Consider the following 20,349-nt stretch of genomic DNA (forward strand, 5'->3'; position numbering starts at 1 on the left):
CTATGTCTTTAGGAGATATTTTATTCTCTGTTAGAAAGACAGGTAGTTAAAGATACAGATATTTGAACAAATTGTAACAAAAGGTTGTTAGTGACATTAGTCTTTTCACTAATTGAAAGAGATTCTTTTGTAGGAAGATTTTTTTGGTATACACTTAACTAGGGGGTTTCAGGATCATATGGCAACTGCACCCCTAGCCTCCTGAGGAGGGGCCACCACACTGCCCTCCAGAGGGGCTGCACCTCTCAACTTCCCTACCAACAGTGGATAGGTACATCCACTACCAACAGTGGATAGGTACATCTCTTTCTCCACATTTTCTCCAGCACTTGAATCTGTTCATTTTTACACAGTTTTATTCATACGTTATATAATCCAACCTAACTAAAAAAAATCAATGGTTCCTGGTATAATCACATAGCCCTCTCTTCACCACTACAGTTTATATGAGGACATTCCCATTCCTTCTTCCCATACCCCTCCCTTATATCTCCATTTTATTGACATTTAGCTTTGGCATATTGCCTTTGTTACATTCGAGGGAAACATATTACAATGCTACCGTTAACTATGGGCCCAGTTTGCACTGATAGTATTTCTTTCATTAAGCCATCCCATTTTTTAGCACCTTGCAATGTTGACATTCATTTGTTCTCCCTCATGTAAAAACATTCTATTTGTACATTTAATCACCGTCGTTGTCTGCTCTAGGCATCACTAAGTAATACTGTCCCGGGTCTTATCATTTATCTTTCTTTCTTGTGTCATAGTTTTCCCAGCCCTTCTCCCTCAAGCATACTCACTTTCAGCTTCGTTCACTATACATACAATATTGTGTTACCATCAGAGAATATTGTGCTATCCATTTCTGGAACTTTATAATCAGTTCTGTTGAACATTCTTTACTCCTTTAGCATCAGATGCCCAATCTCTATCCTTTTTCTATCTCCTGATAACTTGTGTTCTTAACTTTAACTCTCAAAGTTTACTCATTAATGTTAGTTCATATCAGTGAGACCATACAGTATTTGTTCTTTTGTTTCTGGCTAATTTCACTCAGCATATGTCCTGAAGGTTCATCCACATTTGTTACATGCTTCATGACTTTATTCTTTCTTACAGCTGTGTAGTATTCCATCATATGTATATATACGTTTGTTTAGCCACTTATCCATTGATGGACATTTGGGCAGTGTCTATCTCTTGACAATGGTGAATAATGCCACTATAAATATTGGTGTGCAAATGTCCATCTGTGTTCTTGCCTTCAGTTCCTCTGAATATATACCTTATGATGGAATTACTAAGTCATGTGGCAATTCCATACTTAATGTATAAGTTTCCTAAATGCTGCCAGAATGCAATATACCAGAAATGGAATGACTTTTAAAAAGTTTTAAAAAACTTTTAAGTTACAAGTTTACAGTTCTAAGGCCATAAAAGTGTCCAAACTAAGGCATCCAGAGAAAGATACCTTGACCTGAGAAAGACCAATATCTGTCACATGGAAAGGCACCATGACTAGTGTCTGCTAGTCCTTTATCCCAGTTATGTTGCTTCCAGCTTCTGATTCCAGTGGCTTCCTCTCTTAGTGTCACTGTGTCCTGACTTAGCTGCTCCCAGGCAAAACTCTGGGTTTCATCTTTTAGCTTAGCATCTCTCCTGAGGCTGGAGATTTCTTCTCTTCAGGTTCTGGCTATTTCCGTAAGTTTTTGTTTAGCAACCAGGCTACATCTGTTGGCATCTCCAAATGTCTGTATCTCAGTCAGCTCTGAGCTTTCTCCAAAATGTTTCCTCTTTTAAAGGACTCTGGTAAACTAATCAAGACCCACCTTGGATGGGTGGAGTCACATCTCCATCTGATCAAAAAACCATGCCCACAATTGGGTGTGTCATATCTCTGTGGAAGAAATCTAATCCAAAGATCATGCCCATAGTTGAGTGGGTCAGTCTCCATGGAAACAATATAATCAGAGGTTTTCACCCTACATTATTGAATCCGGCTTAAAGTAAATGGCTTTTTGGGGGTACATAACACTTTCAAACCAGCACACCTAGCTTCTTGAGGAACTGGTAAACTGCCTTCCAGAACAGTGGCACCGTTCTACATTCCCAACAGTGAATAAGTGTGCCTTTTTCTCCACATCCTCTCTAGCACTTGTAGTTTTTTTCTTTTTATAGTGGCCATCCTAGCAGATATGCGATGGTATCTCATTGTGATTTTGGCTTGCATTTCCCTAATAGCCAGTGAGGTTGAACATCTTTTCATATGATTTTCAGCCATTTGTATTTCCTCTTCTGAAAAGTGTCTGTCCATGTCTTTTGCTCATTTTTTAATTAGGTCGTTTGTCTTTTTGTTGTCGAATTGTAGGATCTCCTTATATATTCTGGGTATTAAAACCTTATCTGGTATGTGGTTTCCAAATATTGTCTCCCATTGCCTTTTTACTTTCCTGAAAAAGTCTTTCCATGCACCAAAGTGTTTAATTTTGAGGAAATCCCATTTATCTGTTTCTCTTTTCATTGCTCACACTTTGGGTATAAGTCTAGGAAACCATTTCCTATCACAAGATCTATAAGATATTTTCTTCTAAAAGTTTTATGGTCTTAGCGCTAATGTTTGTCTTTGATCATTTTGAGTTAATTTTTGAATAATGTATGTGATTTGGGTCCTCTCTCATTCTTTTAGATATGGATACCCAGTTCTTCAAACATTATGTATTGAAGAGGCTGCTCTGTCCCATTTGAGTTGGTCTGACTACCATATCACAAATCAGTTGGCTGTAGATAAGAGAGTATTTTTGAACACTCAATTCAATTCTTTTGGTCTGTATATCTATCTTTATGTGACCACTGCAGCTTTTTAAAAATATATATATATATATATATATATATATATATATATATATATATATATATATATATTTACTTTTTTTTTTTAAACATAGGCAGGTACCAGGAATCAAACCTGGTTCTCTGGCATGGCAGGCAAGAATTCTGCTACTGAGCCACTGTCACACTGCCCTGACTTCTGTAACTTTTCAATATCCTTTATAAGTCAGGTAGTGTGAGACCTCCCACTTCTATTTTTTTTTCCTCAAGATATTTTTAGCTACTCGGGGCACCCTGCCCTTATAAATGAATTTGGTTATTGGTTTTTCTATTTCTGCAAACTACATGGTTGTTATTTTAATTGTATTGCCTTGAATCTATAAATCGGTTTGAGTAGTATTGACATCTGTTTTAGTTGCTAAGGCTGCTGGAATGTCCTACACCAGAAGTGGAATGGCTTTTATAAAGAGGATTGATTTAATTACAGATTTACTAATTTGGGAAGGCACATGACTTGCACATGACTTCTCACCTGGTTTCTGGATTCAGACCCCTTCCCTGGGACATGTCCTTTCTGTATCTCCAGATGCCTGAATCTGAGCTGCTGAGCTGTCTTCTGACATTTCTCTTCTAAGACTCCATCTAATTAAATTAAACATCACTCATTGTGTAAGGCACTCCCCTTAGCCGACCACATATGCAATCAGCCATAGATGAATTTCAGTGTTAATAATTTAAATCAGTAGCTGAACTGGGCACCATCACCTGGCCAAGATCACACTTGACCTAACGCCTACAGTGTCCACCTGGCAAGTGTGCATATCACTTTAAACCACACTTAATTTCTAAATAGGAACAATAACAGATATATATTTTTTCACCGAACAGTGCTCATCTGTCCTGCATACAATGCACTACATCTTTCCGTATACAAAATAGATTAGTTTCATCACAGTATCACAAAAGCCTTAAATCATTTCAGTAACTATGCAAATATAATACTAACTCAAAAATAGTACAAAGTCTAATCAAAGTCAGTTACAGGCATGGTCTGTCTGAAGCAATATTCTCTGACCTGTGAACTTAGAGCAAGTCATCTCCCTCCAATAGACAAAGAAGGAATAGTCACAGGATAAACAATTGCATTGCCATAGGGAAAATTTGTAAAACAAACAGGTTACCAGACCTAAACAATTCTGAAAACCTGCAGGGGAAACTCCATTAGATTTCAAAGTCTGAGAGTCATTGATCCTCGGGAATTTAGAAACTGGCTCTTCCACCCTTTCCAAGGGCCTATGCAGCAGCCCTGTTCTCTCCAAACACTGCCCCACCCTGCTCAAGATCTGGATGGCACGTGGATTCTCTGTCTTCTCTGGGACATACGTTCAATCCCTTCGGAACAACAGAGTGGCAGCCAGGCTCCCCCCAGTGCCCTGATTCACCCTGAGACCTGGGCCACCAGAACTCTTCCTGAATGTTGAGGCAGAAGGCCCACCCTTGACCTCTGGGGCAAACCCATCCCCTCCACAGGCACAGATGGAAACACTCTCCTGGCTCAAATTTTCTTGGCCTCAGACTTTAGCTTCCATGGTTCTGCCTCTGAGATTATTCTTCCCTCCATCTATCCATTTTCTGGCCCTTTCAATTCAGACCAGCCTGGTTCTATTTATAAAGGTCTCGCAAAAATTTTGTTGACTTGGCATGTAGCATACAGGAATCAAAGCCACCAGACAATAGGACCTTCCATAAATCCTTTCTGGATAACTCCATCTCCAATCCTGGCTTATGTTGCATTGGCTGACTGGTTCTATGTTGGATTAAATCCTCATATGGGCCACTGTTCTCTGGGATCTCACTTTCTGGAAGCCCAGAATTATGTGTACCCCAAATTTCAGTCCTTAGCATATCCCTTTCTTGTGACATTTTACTACAACCTACAAGGAGAAACCAGACTGCATTTTCCATATTTAGCTTGGAAATTTTCCCCCGCCAACTATTCCAGATCATTACATCCAATTTCTCCCTGTCATATAGCACCAGGAATCAATTTTGCCAAAACTTTCTTCCACTTCAAAACAATGTTCACCCACTTTCCAATTTGCAACAGAATTGTCTTTAGAGTCTGTACACTACCAACAGTCTCTCCAATGCAATCTAGGCTTTCTCTGTCAAGCTCCTTATAATTCTTCCAGAATCCTCGCCTTCTCCATTAAAAAATATGTTCCAAGATGTTTATTATTTGCAAACATAGCTGCTCCCCACACCTGGTCCCAAAATCTGATAAAGCTGCCAGAATGCAGTACAAGAGAAATGGAATGGCTTTTATAGAAGGGATTTATTTAGTAACAAATTTACTTATTTGGGAAGATACATGGTGATGTCTGCTGGGATTTTTTCCTGGCTTCTGGGCTCAAACGCGTCCTGGGAACATTTCCTTTCTGTCTCTCCAGATGTCGGAGTTGGAGCTGCTGAGTTCTTTCTTTTAAACCTCCAGCTCATTAAATTAAACATTACTTATTATGGAAGGTACTCCCTTTAGCTGATTGCGGATATAATCAGCCATAGATGTCACATGCGGATGATCTGCGTCCACAGAAACTGAACTGGACACAATCACCTGGCCAAGTTGACACCTGAACCCTACTACTACAACATCTTAACTATATTTAGTTTTCCAATCCATGAACATGGTACATCCTTCCATTTATTTAGATCTACTTTGATTTCTTTTAGCAATTTCTTGTACTTTTCTGTGTATAGGTCTTTTGTGGCCTTAGTTAAATTTATTTCTAAATATTTGATTCTTTTGGTTGCTATTGCAAATGTAATTTTTTTGAGGTTTCTTCCTCAGATTGCTGATTACTAGTATATGGAAGCACTACTGATTTTTGAGCATTGATCTTGTACCCTGCCACTTTGCTGTGTTCATTTATTAGCTCTAGTAGCTTTCCTGTAGATTTTTCGGGATTTTTGACGTATAGTATCATGTCGTAAACAGTGAAAGTTTTACTTCTTCCCTCTAATTTGAATGCCTTTTATTTCTTTTACTTGTCTAATTGCTCTGTCTAGAACTTTCAACGCAATATTGAGTAACAGTGGTGACAGTGAGCATCTCTGTCTTGTTCATGATCTTAACAGGGAAAGCTTTCAGTCTTTCCCCATTGAGTATGATGCCAGCTGCGTGTTTTTCATATATTCCCTTTATCATGTTGAGGAAGTTCCCTTCCTATCCTTTGAAATGTTTACTTCAAGAAGGGATGTTGAATTTTGTCAAATGCCTTTTCTGTATCAATCAAAATGATCATGTGTTTTTCCACTTTGATTTATTGATGTGGTGTATTGCATTAATTTTATTTCTTGTGTTGAACCAGCGTTGCATACCTGGAATAAAACCTCCTTGGTCATCATGTATAATTTTTTAAATGTGCTGCTGGATTCAATTTGAGAGTATTTTGTTGAAGATATTTGAATCTATATTCATTAAACAGATTGGTCTGTACTTTTCTTTTCTTGTAGTGTCTTTGCCTGGCTTTGTTATTAGGGTGATGGTGGATTCACAGAATGAACTAAGTAGCTTTCTATTCTCTTCAGCAGTCTTGAAGAGTTTGAGCAGGATTGGTTCTAATTATTTATTGACTGTTTGGCAGAATTCATAAATGGAGCCATGTGGACCTGGACTTTTCTTGGGGGAGGAGAGGAGCCTTTTGATGATTGATTCAATCTTTTGTGATTGGTTTCTTGAGGTCGTGTGTTTGTTCTAGTGTCGTGTTGGTTGTTTAAGCCTTTCAAGGAAGTTGTCCATTTCATTTCATCTGTCTGGTTTATTAGCATATAGTTGCTCATAGTATCCTCTTATTACTGCCTTTATTTCTGTGGGGGCAGTAGTTATGTCCCTTCTCCCATTTTTTATTTTGTTTATTTGTGTCCTTTCTCTATTTTTTCTTTGTTTTTTGGTCAGCATAGCTAAAGTTCCTTCAATTTTATTGATTTTCTCGAAGACCCAACTTCTGGTTTTGTTGATTCCTGTATTGTTTTCATGTTCTCAATTTCATTTATTTCTGCTCTGATGTTCATTATTTCTTTCCTTCTGTTTGTTTTGGTGTTAGTTTTCTTTTCTTTCTCTAGTTCCTCCAGGTGTGAAGTTAGCTCCTCAAGTTGTACTTTTTCTTCTTCTCCTTTTTTTTTTTTTCTTTTTCTTTTGCATGGGAAGGCACCAGGAATTGAACCCGGGTCTCTGGCATGGCAGATGAGAACTCTGCCTGCTGAGCCACTGTGGCCCACCCTCTTCTTTTTAAATATAGGCATTTAGGGCAATAAATTTTCCCTCTTAGCTCTGCCTTTGCTGAATTCCATAATGTAAAGCAGTTAAAAGAGACAAAGAAGGATACTATCTACTAATAAAAGGAACAACCCAACAAGAAGACATAACAATCATAAATATTTACGCACCAAATCAGAATGCCCCAAAATACGTGAGGAATACACTACAAATACTGAAAAGGGAAATAGACACATCTACCATAATAGTTGGAGACTTCAATTCCCCACTCTCATCAATGGACAGAACATCTAGACAGAGAATCAATAAAGAAACAGAGAATTTGAATATTACAATAAATGAGCTAGACTTAACAGACATTTATAAGACATTACACCCCACAACAGCAGGATACACCTTTTTCTCAAGTGCTCATGGATCATTCTCAAAGATAGACCATATGCTGGGTCACAAAGCAAGTCTCAACAAATTTAAAAAGATTGAAATCATACACAACACTCTCTCAGATCATAAAGGAATGAAGTTGGAAATCAATAATAGGCAGGGTGCCAGAAAATTCATAAATACGTGAAGGCTCAACAACACACTCTTAAACAACCAGTGGGTCAAGGAAGAAATTACAAGAGAAATTAGTAAATATCTCAAGGCGAATGAAAATGAAAACCCAACATATCAAAACCTATGGGACACAGCAAAGGCAGTGCTAAGAGGGAAATTTATTGCCCTAAATGCCTATATCAGAAAAGAAGAAAGGGCAAAAATTCGGGAATTAACTGTCCACTTGGAAGAACTGGAGAAAGAACAGCAAACTAACCCCAAAGCAAGCAAAAAGAAAGAAATAACAAAGATTAGAGCAGAAATAAATGAAATTGAGAACATGAAAACAATAGAGAAAATCAATAAGACCAGAAGTTGGTTCTATGAGAAAATCAACAAGATTGATGGGCCCTTAGCAAGATTGACAAAAAGAAGAAGAGAGAGGACGCAAATAAATAAGATCAGAAATGGAAGAGGAGACATAACCACTGACCTCACAGAAATAAAGAAGGTAATAACAGGATACTATGAACAACTTTATGCTAATAAATACAACAATGTAGATGAAATGGACAAGTTCCTAGAAATGCATGAACAACCAACTTTGACTCTAGAAGAAATAGATGACCTCAACAAACCAATCACAAGTAAAGAAATTGAATCAGTCATTCAAAAGCTTCCTAAAAAGAAAAGTCCAGGACCAGATGGCTTCACATGTGAATTCTACCAAACATTCCAGAAAGAATTAGTACCAACCCTGCTCAAACTCTTCAAAAAAATTGAAGTGGAGGGAAAGCTACCTAATTCATTCTATGAAGCCAACACCACCCTTGTTCTAGTTTGCTAGCTGCTGGAATGCAATATACCAGAAATGGAATGGCTTTTAACAAGGGGAATTTAATGAGTTGCTAGTTTACAGTTGTAAGGCTGAGAAAATGTCCCAATTAAAACAAGTCTATACAAATGTCCAATCAAAGGCATCCAGGGAAAGATACCTTGGTTCAGGAAGGCTGATGAAGTTCAGGGTCTCTCTCTCAAGTGAGGCGGCACATGGTGAACACAGTCAGGGCTTCTCTCAGTTGGAAGGGCACATGGTGAATACGGCATCATCTGCTATCTTTCTCTCCTGGCTTCCTATTTCATGAAGCTCCCCAGGAGGCATTTTCCTTCTTCATCTCCAAAGGTCACTGGCTGGTGGACTCTCTGCTTCGTGGTGCTGCAGCATTCACTGCTCTCTCCAAGTCTCTCTGAATCTCTCATTCTCCAAAATGTTTCCTCTTTTATAGGACTTCAGAAACTAATCAAGACCCACTCAAATGGGTGGAGGCATGTCATCCTCTAATCCAGTTTAGCAACCATTCTTTAACGGTTGTTAAATGTGATTCTTAACTAAATCACATCAACCAGGGAGATGATCTCATTACAGTTTCAAACATACAGTATTGAATAGAGATTATTCTACCTTTATGAAATGGGATTTATATTAAAACATGGCTTTTCTTAGGGGGCATACTTCCTTTCAAACCAGCACAACCTTCATACCAAAACCAGGCAAAGATATTACAAAAAAAGAAAACTACAGACCAATCTCTCTAATGAATATAGATGCAAAAATCCTCAACAAAATTCTAGCAAATAGAATCCAGCAACGCATTAAAAGAATTATACATCATGACCAAGTAGGATTCATGCCAGGTATGCAAGGATGGTTCAACATAAGAAAAATCAATTAATGTAATACACCATATCAACAAATCAAAGCAGAAAATCACATGATCATCTCAATTGAGGCAGAGAAGGCATTTGACAAGATTCAACATCCTTTCCTGTTGAAAACACTTCAAAGGACAGGAATACAAGGGACCCTCCTTAAAATGATAGAGGGAATATATGAAAAACCCACAGCTAATATCATCCTCAATGGGGAAAAATTGAAAACTTTCCCCCTAAGATCAGGAACAAGACAAGGATGTCCATTATCACCACTGTTATTCAACATTGTCTTGGAGGTTCTAGCCAGAGCAATTAGACAAGAAAAAGAAATACAAGGCATCAAAATTGGAAAGGAAGAAGTAAAATTATCACTGTTTGCAGATGATATGATACTATACGTTGAAAACCCTGAAAAATCCACAGCAAAACTACTAGAGCTAATAAATGAGTACAGCAAAGTAGCAGGTTACAAGATCAACATTCAGAAATCTGTAGTGTTTCTATACACTAGCAACGAACAAGCTGAGGGGGACATCAAGAAATGAATTCCATTTACAATTGCAACTAAAAGAATAAAATATTTAGGAATAAATTTAACTAAAGAGACAAAAGACCTATACAAAGAAAATGACAAAAAACTGTTAAAAGAAATCACAGAAGACCTAAATAGATGGAAGGGCATACCGTGTTCATGGATAGGAAGACTAAATATAGTTAAGATGTCAATTCTACCTAAATTGATTTACAGATTCAACGCAATACCAATCAAAATCCCAAGAACTTATTTTTCAAAAATAGAAAAACCAATAAGCAAATTTATCTGGAAGGGCAGAGTGCCCCAAATTGCTAAAAGTATCTTGAGGAAAAAAAACGAAGCTGGAGGTCTTACGCTGCCTGACTTTAAGGCATATTAGGAAGCCACAGTGGTCATAACAGCATGGTACTGGCATAAAGATAGATATATCGACGAATGGAATCGAATAGAGTGCTCAGATATAGACCCTCTCATCTATGGACATTTGATCTTTGATAAGGCAGTCAAGCCAACTCACCTGGGACAGAACAGTCTCTTCAATAAATGGTGCCTAGAGAACTGGATATCCATATGCAAAAGAATGAAAGAGGACCCATATCTCACACCCTATACAAAAGTTAACTCAAAATGGATCAAAGATCTAAACATTAGGTCTAAGACCATAAAACAGCTAGAGGAAAATGTACAGAGATATCTTATGAATCTTAAAATTGGAGGTGGTTTTATGGACCTTAAACCTAAAGCAAGAGCACTGAAGAAATAAATAAATAAATGGGAGCTCCTCAAAATCAAACACTTTTGTGCATCAAAGAACTTCATCAAGAAAGTAGGAAGATAGCCTACACAATGGGAGACAATATTTGGAAACGACATATCAGATAAAGGTCTAGTATCCAGAATTTATAAAAAGATTATTCAACTCAACAACAAAAAGACAGCCAATCCAATTACAAAATGGGAAAAAGACATGAAGAGACATCTCTCAGAAGAGGAAATACAAATGGCCAAAAGGCACATGAAGAGATGCTCAATGTCCCTGGCCATTAGAGAAATGCAAATCAAAGCCGCAATGAGATGTCATCTCACACCCACCAGAATGGCCATTATCAACAAAACAGAAAATGACAAGTGCTGGAGAGGATGTGGAGAAAGAGGCACACTTATCCAGTGTTGGTGGGAATGTCAAATGGTGCAACCACTGTGGAAGGCAGTTTGGTGGTTCCTCAAAAAGCTGAATATAGAATTGCCATATGACCCAGCAATACCATTGCTAGGTATCTACTCAGAGGACTTAAGGGCAAAGACACAAACGGACATTTGTACACCAATGTTTATAGCAGCATTATTTACAATTGCAAAGAGATGGAAACAGCCAAAATGTCCTTCAACAGACGAGTGGCTAAACAAACTGTGGTATATACATACGATGGAATATTATGCAGCTTTAAGGCAGGATAAACTTATGAGGCATGTAATAACATGGATGTACCTAGAGAACATTATGCTGATGAGACTAGCCAAAAACTAAAGGACAAATACTGTATGGTCCCACTGATATGAACCAACATTCGAGAATAAACTTGGAATATGTCATTGGTAACAGAGACCATCAGGAGATAGAAATAGGGTAAGATAATGGGTAATTGGAGCTGAAGGGATACAGACTGTGCAACAGGACTAGATACAAAAACTCAGAAATGGACAGCACAATACTACCTAATTGTAATGTAATTATGTTAAAACACTGAATGAAGATGCATCTGAGGTATAGTTTTCATTTTTTTATTTTTTATTATTTTTAAAAATTTTTTCTCCCTATTATCATTTTATTTCTTTTTCTGTTGTCTTTCTATTTCTTTTTCTGAATCGATGCAAATGTACTAAATGATGAATATCCATCTATGTGATGATATTAAGAATTACTGATTGTATATGTAGAATGGAATGATTCCTAAATGTTGTGTTAGTTAATTTTTTTTAATTAATAAAAAAAATGTGTATCCTGCTTTTGTGGTTGAATGTTTATAAATGTTTGTTAAACCTAGTTCATTTATCATATTATTAAAAATCTGTTTCCTTAAATGATCCTCTGTCTAGAATTCTATCCATTGATGAGAGTAGTGTATTCAAGCCTTCAACTATCATGGTAGAGGTGTCCACTTTTCCTTTCAGTGTTGTCAATTTGTGCCTCATGTATTTTAGGGCACTCTAGCTCAGTGCCTAACTATTTATGATTGATTATATTTTCTTGATGAATTGTTCCTTTTCTTAATATATACTGTGTTCCATTGTTTCTTTTAACTGTTTTACATTTAAAGTCTATTTGTCAGATATTAGTATAGCTATCCCTATTCTTTTCTGGTTGTTGTTTGCATGAAACATATTTTACAACCTTTCACTTTCAATCTGTTTTTGTCCTTGGGTCTAAAGTAAATCTCCTGTAGGCAGTATATAGATGGGTCCTGTTTTTAAATTCATTTTGCAAGTCTATATCTTTTGGTTGGGGAATTTAATCCGTTAGCATTTTATGTTATTGCTATAAAGGCAGTTCTTTCTTCTACCATTTTGTATTTTAGATTTTATATGTCATATCTTTTCTGTTTTTACTCTTACTGATAATCTTCATTTCTACACTGTTCTATGGATCTCTCTCTCCTGGCTCTTTCATCTCCTTGTAGTGCTCCCTCTCTCAGTGACTGTTTATCTGAAAGTATTTTAAACTCTCCTTCATTTTTCAAGGACAGTTTTTCCAGGTACAGAATTCTTGATCAGCAGTTCTTCTCTTTTAGAATCTTAAATATATCATACCACTGCCTTCTCACCTCCATGTTTTCTGCTGAGAGGTCTGCACGTAGTCTTATCCAGCTTCCCTTATATGTAATGGATTGCTTTTCTCTTGCTGCTTTCAGAATTCTCTCTTTATCTTTGACACTTGGCAATCTGATTAGTAAGTGTCCTGGAGTAGGCCTATGCAGATCTATTCTGTTTGGTGTATGCTGTGCTTCTGTATCTGTAATTTTATGTCTTTCATAAGAGATGGGAAATTTTTAGTGATTATCTCCTCCATTATTCTTTCTTCCCCCTTTCCCTTCTTTTCTCCTTCTGGGACAACCATAACATGTGCTTCATGTTGTCATTTAATTTCCTGTGACCCTGCTCATATTTTTCCATTCTTTTCCCTATATTTTCTTTTGTGTGTAGGATTTCAGATGTCCTTTCTTCTAGTTCACTAATCCTTTCTTCTGCCTCTTCAAATCTACTGTAGTTAGTCTCCATTGCCTTTTTTTTTTATCTCTTCTATTGTACCTTTTATTCCCATCATTTCTTCTCCATTTGTTTTTTCATGCTTTTGAGTTCTTCATTTCACCCATTATCTTCTTTATATCCTATATCTCTTTCGCCGTATCTTCCATCGACTTGCTGATTTAAATTTTTACTTGATTTTGTATGTTTGATTGAAAATTATTTAGTTGTTTTAACTCCTGTATCTCCTTTGAAGTGCTAGTTTTTTCCTTTGACTGGGCCATAGCTTTGTTTTTCCTCATGTGACTCTTAATTTTTATTTTTTGGTGTTTTAGTATATGATTTCCTTGAATAGTTTATTCTAGAAGTTGTTTTCACTCTGTTACCTAGGGTTTTCATGTTGGTTCACTTTTTTCTCTATCTGTGTTTTGGCATTCAGTTCAACTTTTTCTAGACTCTAGTATGGCTTCTATTTAACTGTTCAGAAATTTTCCGTTCTTGTTTTCTGCATAAACGGAACATTTTTCTTTTTTTTTTTAAGGATGGTTTCTTGTTGTCAGGCTGCCAGAATGAGATATACCAGAACTGGAGCAGCTTTTTAAAAAGGGAATTTTGTAAGTTAAAACTGTACAGTTCTAAACCTATAAAAATGTCCAAACTAAGGCATCCAGGGAAAGACACTTTAATTCAAGGAAGGCCAGTGGGTCCACAACAGCTCTGTCAGCTGGAAAGTCACGTGGCTGGCATCTGCTGGTCCCTTGCTCCTGGGCTTTGTTGCTTTCAGCCTCTGTTCTTGTGGTAGTTCCTCACTTTGCTTCTCTGAGACTGGCTTTCGTCTCTTGGCTTCCATTGGCTCTCTACAGGTTCTGGCTTGCTTCACATCTGCTGTGCTCCAAGCATCTCCAAACATCCGTGTCTTTTTTCTCCACGTTAGCATCTGTGTCAGTTCTGCTCTACAGTTTCTGTCAGCTCTGTCATCAGTAGGTTCTCTCTCTGTTGGCTCTGAGGCTTCTGTCATTTCTGGCTCTCTGCAAAATGTTCCCTCTTCTAAAGGATTACAGTAAGCTAATCAAGACCCACTCGGGATAGGTGGAGTCACATCTCCATTTAATCAAAGGTCACACCCTCAATTGTGTGTCATATCTCTGTGGAGATAATAATCAAAAGTTTCCAATCTACAGTATTGAATTAGGATTCAAAGAAACAGCTTTCTCCATGGGAAGTGACCCCCAGGTATGAGCCTGGCCCTGGCACTGTGGGATCAACAAAGCCATCCTTACCAAAAGATGGAAAAGAAATGTAACAAAGTATCAGTTTCTCAAATAGAGTCAAGAGGCTACATGGAGGTCACTCTTAGGCATGCTTCAGTTAGACATTGCTACCTATCATAACTTACCAAACCCCAACCAAAACCATTCCTGCCAATTCTGAAAAATACCTAGGGCATTAGATAAGGTTCTCTAAAGGTTCCATGCACTAGGGTAATGCTCTGAAAACTACAACCTCCAGATAAGTCCTGAAATGCAGAGAGGCCAGCCCTTCCAGAACATCAACTAGCTCCATACCCCTATCCCATATTATCAACAGACCCTTCCAACATGAAAAACTTAGAATGGGCATAGCCCAAATATCCCTAAAGAGTGAGAGAAAGATTAAAGGTGACAGTGGAGTTATATAGAGAAGGCCGTGTTTAACAAATGAGTATGAGTGCTGAATCATTATACTCATATTCTTTTAGCCTCTAGTACCTTAGAGCAGCTAGAAATAAAATCCTAAAATTGTGAAATTGTAACCCTAACAAACTCTGAATTGTATTCTATAATCAGTTGTTGTGATGTACATTGAAATTTATTGCTTTTAAGTATATATGTTATTTAAAGAGAAGGAGGAGTATAACAGAGAAGATAGGATTTAGCAAACGAGTATGACTGCTGAATCATCATACTGATATTTCTGTTGGTCTCAGTATCTTGGAGCAGCTAGAGGAAGAAATGAAAAGTCATGGAACTGTAGCCCACACCAAACTTTAAAATCTGTTCTATAAGCACTGGTTAAAATATACTTTGATTTATTGCTTTTTTTGTATATATGTCATAATTCACAATTTTAAAAAAAGTTAATTCGTAAAAAAAAAAAAAACAAACAAAAAACAGCTTTCTCCATGATATTGGCTCAAGATTAAAACATGGCTTTTCTGGGGTACCTAATATTTTCAAACTGGCACAGATGGTCTCCCCAGATATCACTGACCCAATAAGATTTCCCAGACAAGACAGGGCCAGGTCCCAGAAGGCAGGTGTAATCAGTATCAAGTTTCCCTGGGGGTGAGACCCAGCAGGTTGTTAGAGATTCTGGTGAAGCCTCTAGACTCTGTCCTTCTGCTGTCCTTCTCAGCAGGTGGTTATCATCAGCCTGCAGCTTCCCCAGCACAAAGTCATGCAGTGCCTTTAATTATAAGCAGGCCTGCTAGCTGCCAGGGATATTGTTGAGACAGGGCCGGAGGTAAAAGGTGGGATTCGGTTTTAGTCCCTGTGGTCTGAATTTTATGATTGAGGGCTACCACTCGAGTTAGGTCCTGTCCACCTTTTTCCTGGGGAAGATAAGCCCTTTAGGGAATTTCTCCTTTACTTGGCTTGTTGCTTTGTCTCTCAGACCTATCTTAACTCCACCCTTGCCTATATCAGGGCTGACTATTGAAAATGCCTAAAGCTTTATCTAATGAACCACTTAGAATAGTTAAAAAAAAAGAAATCCATTTTCAGAGCCAGTCCCCAGCCCCCAGCCGCCAAGCTTCACCTTTTGAGAGCAGGAGTTGGTAGCTGGCCCTGTGTGTCTTGGAGCACAGCCGTTGTCCAGTATTCTGAGCTGGGCCTTTCTTTTGTCAGCCCCACCTCCTGTCTGCCAGGAGAAACCTCAGGATTCCTTTTGTGCTTGCTGTCAGTTTATCTGTTCTTGGTGCTTATATTCAGCAGTACAAATTTGTTTGTTAAAACTGCAATTAGAGATTGGCTGGGTTGCCTTCCATTGTTCCCAGCAGAGACTGCTTCTTTTCTTCCTTGAGGCAGTGTCTCCAACTGAGCCTGCTGTGCCAGTGGGGGAGGGGCATCAGCCTCCAGTTTTGGGGGCTTTAGTTACAGTCCTGTGGTGTGATCTCAGCCCTTTCACCTGTTCCGGACTGGTGTACGATATGTGTCCAGTCATGGAAATCCCCCAAACAGTTGTTCCACATAGCTCCCGGCTATTTACTAGCTGCTCTAAAGGGCAAACTATACTTCCCTTCATCACCATCCTGCCCCACCTCCCTCTCCCTCATTTTTGAAGGACAGTTTTGCCAGATATAGAATTCTTGGAGACAGTTTATGTCATTCAGTATCTTGAAAATATTGTACTACTACCTTTTTGCCTCCAAAGTTTCTGCTGAGAGATCTGCACTTAGTCTTATTGAGCTTCCCTTATATGGAATGGATTGCTTTACTCTTTCTGCTTTCAGTATTCTCTGTCTTTAACATTTGACTATCTGATTAGTATGTTTCTTTGAGTAGGTCTGTTTGGATTTCTTCTTAGACCTGTAATTTTATGTCTTTCATAAGAGTTGGAAATTTTTCAATGATTATTTTATCCATTATTCTTTCAGTCCCTTTTCCCTTCTTCTCTCCTTCTGTGACACCCATAATGCGTATATTCACGTGCTCCATGTTGCCATTCAGTTCTCTGAGACCCTGCCTAAATTTTTCATTCTTTGTTGAAATATTTGTTCTTTTGTGTATAGGATTTCAGAACTGTCTTCTAATCTACTAAACCTTTCTTCTACCTCTTCAAATCTGCTGTGGAATGTCTCCATTATGTTTTTCATCTCTTCTATTGTGCTTTCATTCCCATAAGTCCTGCCATGTGTTTTTTCAAGCTTTCAAGTTCATCTGTATGAACACCCTGTGTCTTTATATCTTTCACTTCTTTTGCCACATTTTCCTTCAAGTCATTGATTTGATTTAGAAGATTTGTTTAAACATCTTTAATTAGTTGTTTCAACTCCTGTATCTCAGCTGAGGTGTTAGTATTTTCTTTGGTTAGGCCATATCTTCATGCCTCCTTCTATGAGTCATGATTTTTCACCTGTGTCTAGGCATCTGATTTTCTTGCTTAGCTTATTCTGGAGATTGTTTTCTCTCTTTTGCCTAAGGTTTTCTTGTTAGTCGAATTTGTTCTCTATCTGTTCGTCAGTCTCACGAGCCCATTGTCTATTGACTCTGCTCCCCAGTCTCATCCCAAATCCAGGGGCCCACAGCAGCTTGTCTCAAAGATGGTGGGTAGGCACTGGGCATCACAGCACAGTCTCTGTGAGTAAAACAAGTCTGCTGGTTCCAAGTGGTGCTTTACTTTTTGCTGCCCTTTATGACCTGGGTTCGTTTTAGGGCACTGCTTTAGCAATTGGGTCATCTGCATTTCTCAGCCAAAACAGGGGTGAGTTCCCATGCCGGGGGTGTATACCACCTCTAGTGGGCCTGAGAAATGGTCTGGAGAGTCTCTGCAAAGTGCTTCAATTCCCTTGCATGCTCTGGTCTGTCCAGCAGATGCCTAAGTCATCCCAGAGCCACAGGCGCCTCCCCCATCAGGCCCCCAGGAGGAAGCTGCTGTCCTCCCAGTGGAGGAGGTGCTGTCCTCAGGCCCCACAGGTAGGTGTCCTTGTGTCTGGGCGCCTCCTAGGAAGGCCTGCTGTGGGCTGGTCTTGGCGTTGCGAATGTGCAGGTGGCAGGGCACAGGGTTGGAGGCCTCCTCAGGACCACGAGTAGCCCCAAACCCTGTGCCTTGGTGTGCCTGCAGGTCCTGCCTGGATGCCAGGCACATGAACATGCCACTCACAGCCTCCACCAGGGCCCAGCATAGAAGGGGCAGAGAGAGGCGGTGCTGGTGGCCCAAGGGCAAGCCAACCAGGATCTTTTGATTTCCTTTTCATGCCTCACATTGGTTTCATGAGAAAATCCTGTGTTGTTTTTTTTTTTAATATGTAATACTTCATAAATTTGCATGTCATCCTTGCGCAGGGGCCATGCTAATCTTCTCTGTGTCGTTCCAATTGTAGTATATGTGCTGGCGAAGCAAGCACAAATCTGGTTGTTTTACTTTCAAAATAGATCTAGAGTTCAGCTCCTAACCATCCACCATCACCATCCTAACCTAAACCACTGCTGTCACCTCTCACCTGGATTATTCAATAGCCTCTTGTCTGCTCTCCCTACTTCCTTATTGCCTCCTACAGTCTGTTCTGTATATGGTGTCCAGAGCGATCCTTTTGAGGGTCAGGCCATGTCCCTTTTCTGCTCAGAACTCTCACTTGGCTCCCTTTTCCCTCAGAATATCCCCAGTGATATACCTGTGTACACCATGCACCCTCTGATATGATGTGATGAGAAGGGCACTTCACCTGTCTGATAGTCATCCTCAAATCCCACAACCCCACAATAACTACAAGGAAAATATCAGATAAACCCAAATTGGAAGACATTCTATAAAATATCTGATCAGTGCTCTTCAGAACCACAAGGCCATGAAAAACAGGGAAGGACTGAGAACTTTGTCCCAGAGCAGAAGCAGCTAAGGAGACACAATAGCTAAGTGCAGTGCAGAGGCCTGAATTAGACCTTGGAACAGAAAAAGGACATTAGTGGGAAAACCGGTAAAATCTGAATAAAGTCTGGAATTTAATTAATAGTGTCATACTGATGTTATTTTTTAAGTTTTGACAAGTGTACCATGGTAACGTGAGATGTTTATCAATAGAGGAAATTAGCTGAAGGGTATACTCTCTAAACTATCTTTTTAACTATTCTCTAAAAGTAAAAATATTCCAAGGTTAAACGTTTATTTAAAAAAAAGCCAAAGTCCTTTATAACATGCAACAAAGTGCTACATGATTTGATCCACACAGATTCTCTAATCTTATCTTCTACAACTCACCCTGATCCAGCCACACTAAGTTCTCACATGGATATGTAAAGTTTTGCTTCTGGACCTTTGCCCTTGCTGTGTCTGATGCATCAAGCGTTCTTTCTTCAATGCCTGTTGGCTACTTCACCTCCTCCCGGTACTGCTTGGATTTCACAGTATGGAAAAGGGCTTCCCTGATCTTTCCTCTTCATCCTTCACTATTACTTTATCCAACTTTATCTGTCTTTGTAGGTATATGTGTGTGTGTGCTCGTGCGTGTGCGTGCATGCATGCATGCATGCATGTGTATTTGTTTTTTGTCTCCCAGCTCCTCTAGGATGTAAGCTCCATTAAAGCAGGGCTTTAGTTTTATTCATTCTGTATCCACAAAACAATGCTTGCCTATAAATATTTATTGATTGAATAATTAAACTTCATAGAAGTATCTAACATCAGAATGAGGGGTCATCATTTAAATGGGATGGATTCAGTTTTCTGAAAAATGAATAAAACCGAATTTTTGTTTTGTTTTGATTTGGTTTTTGCTGTGGACTGGTGAAACTTGATGGTATATGGCACTGGCCATTTGGCTAAATTGAGAGGGTATTCTCCCATGAAAGATAAGTGATATTTTGGTTATTCTAAATCTATGCTTTCCAACACTGTAGCCACTAGCCACATGGGTGATTTAAATGAAAATTAAAGCTAATTGAAATTAAAGTTCCTCCACTGTAACATCCACATTTTAAGTGGTCACTGACTACCATATTGGATGGTGCACATTTAGAGCATTTCCATCATCATAAAGAATTCTTTTGGCAACACAATTCTAGATAGATTAATCTTTGCTTAAATGCCTTCAGCTATTAAATATCATATAATAGTAGTAGCTCTATAATTTATCGGCACTAACTATGTGGCAGGCTCTGACAGGTCTATCTCGTTACTAAGCATTCTCTCAGTCCCTGGGAGATGTAGTATTTTTATTTTCATTTTTCAAATGAGGAAACTGAAGGCCAGGGAGAGTAAGTTTGCTAAGGCTTTACAGCTGGTAATACAGATTTAAAATCCAACGCTGTTTGCCCAAACCAGGCCTGTAAACATCTGCATTTCAGGGAAACAACATTCATAGCCGTGAGATTCCCTCATCCTGGTGCATCTTTGGATAACCATCTTTCATCATCAGGCAGCAGGATTGCCAGGGCACGTTTGTTTTTTTCCCCTGCTTTCCAGTGTTAGCAGTAAGCTCCAGTATTATTCTACAGGGAGAATTTTATCCCTAACC

General features: G+C 38.7%; 1 protein-coding gene and 1 non-coding gene across 2 annotated transcripts in view; one reads left to right on the forward strand and one right to left on the reverse strand.

Moving 5' to 3' along the window:
• ERC2 (ELKS/RAB6-interacting/CAST family member 2) overlaps positions 1-20,349 on the forward strand; it is an 865,607-nt gene that overhangs the window by 287,043 nt on the left and 558,215 nt on the right. The window lies entirely within an intron of this gene.
• On the reverse strand, positions 18,137-18,243 carry LOC143658210 (U6 spliceosomal RNA). Its single transcript, XR_013163211.1, has one exon. It is a non-coding gene; the product is annotated as a U6 spliceosomal RNA (small nuclear RNA).

This window comes from Tamandua tetradactyla, chromosome 15 (assembly GCF_023851605.1).
Source record: "Tamandua tetradactyla isolate mTamTet1 chromosome 15, mTamTet1.pri, whole genome shotgun sequence".
NCBI classification, from domain to species: domain Eukaryota; kingdom Metazoa; phylum Chordata; class Mammalia; order Pilosa; family Myrmecophagidae; genus Tamandua; species Tamandua tetradactyla.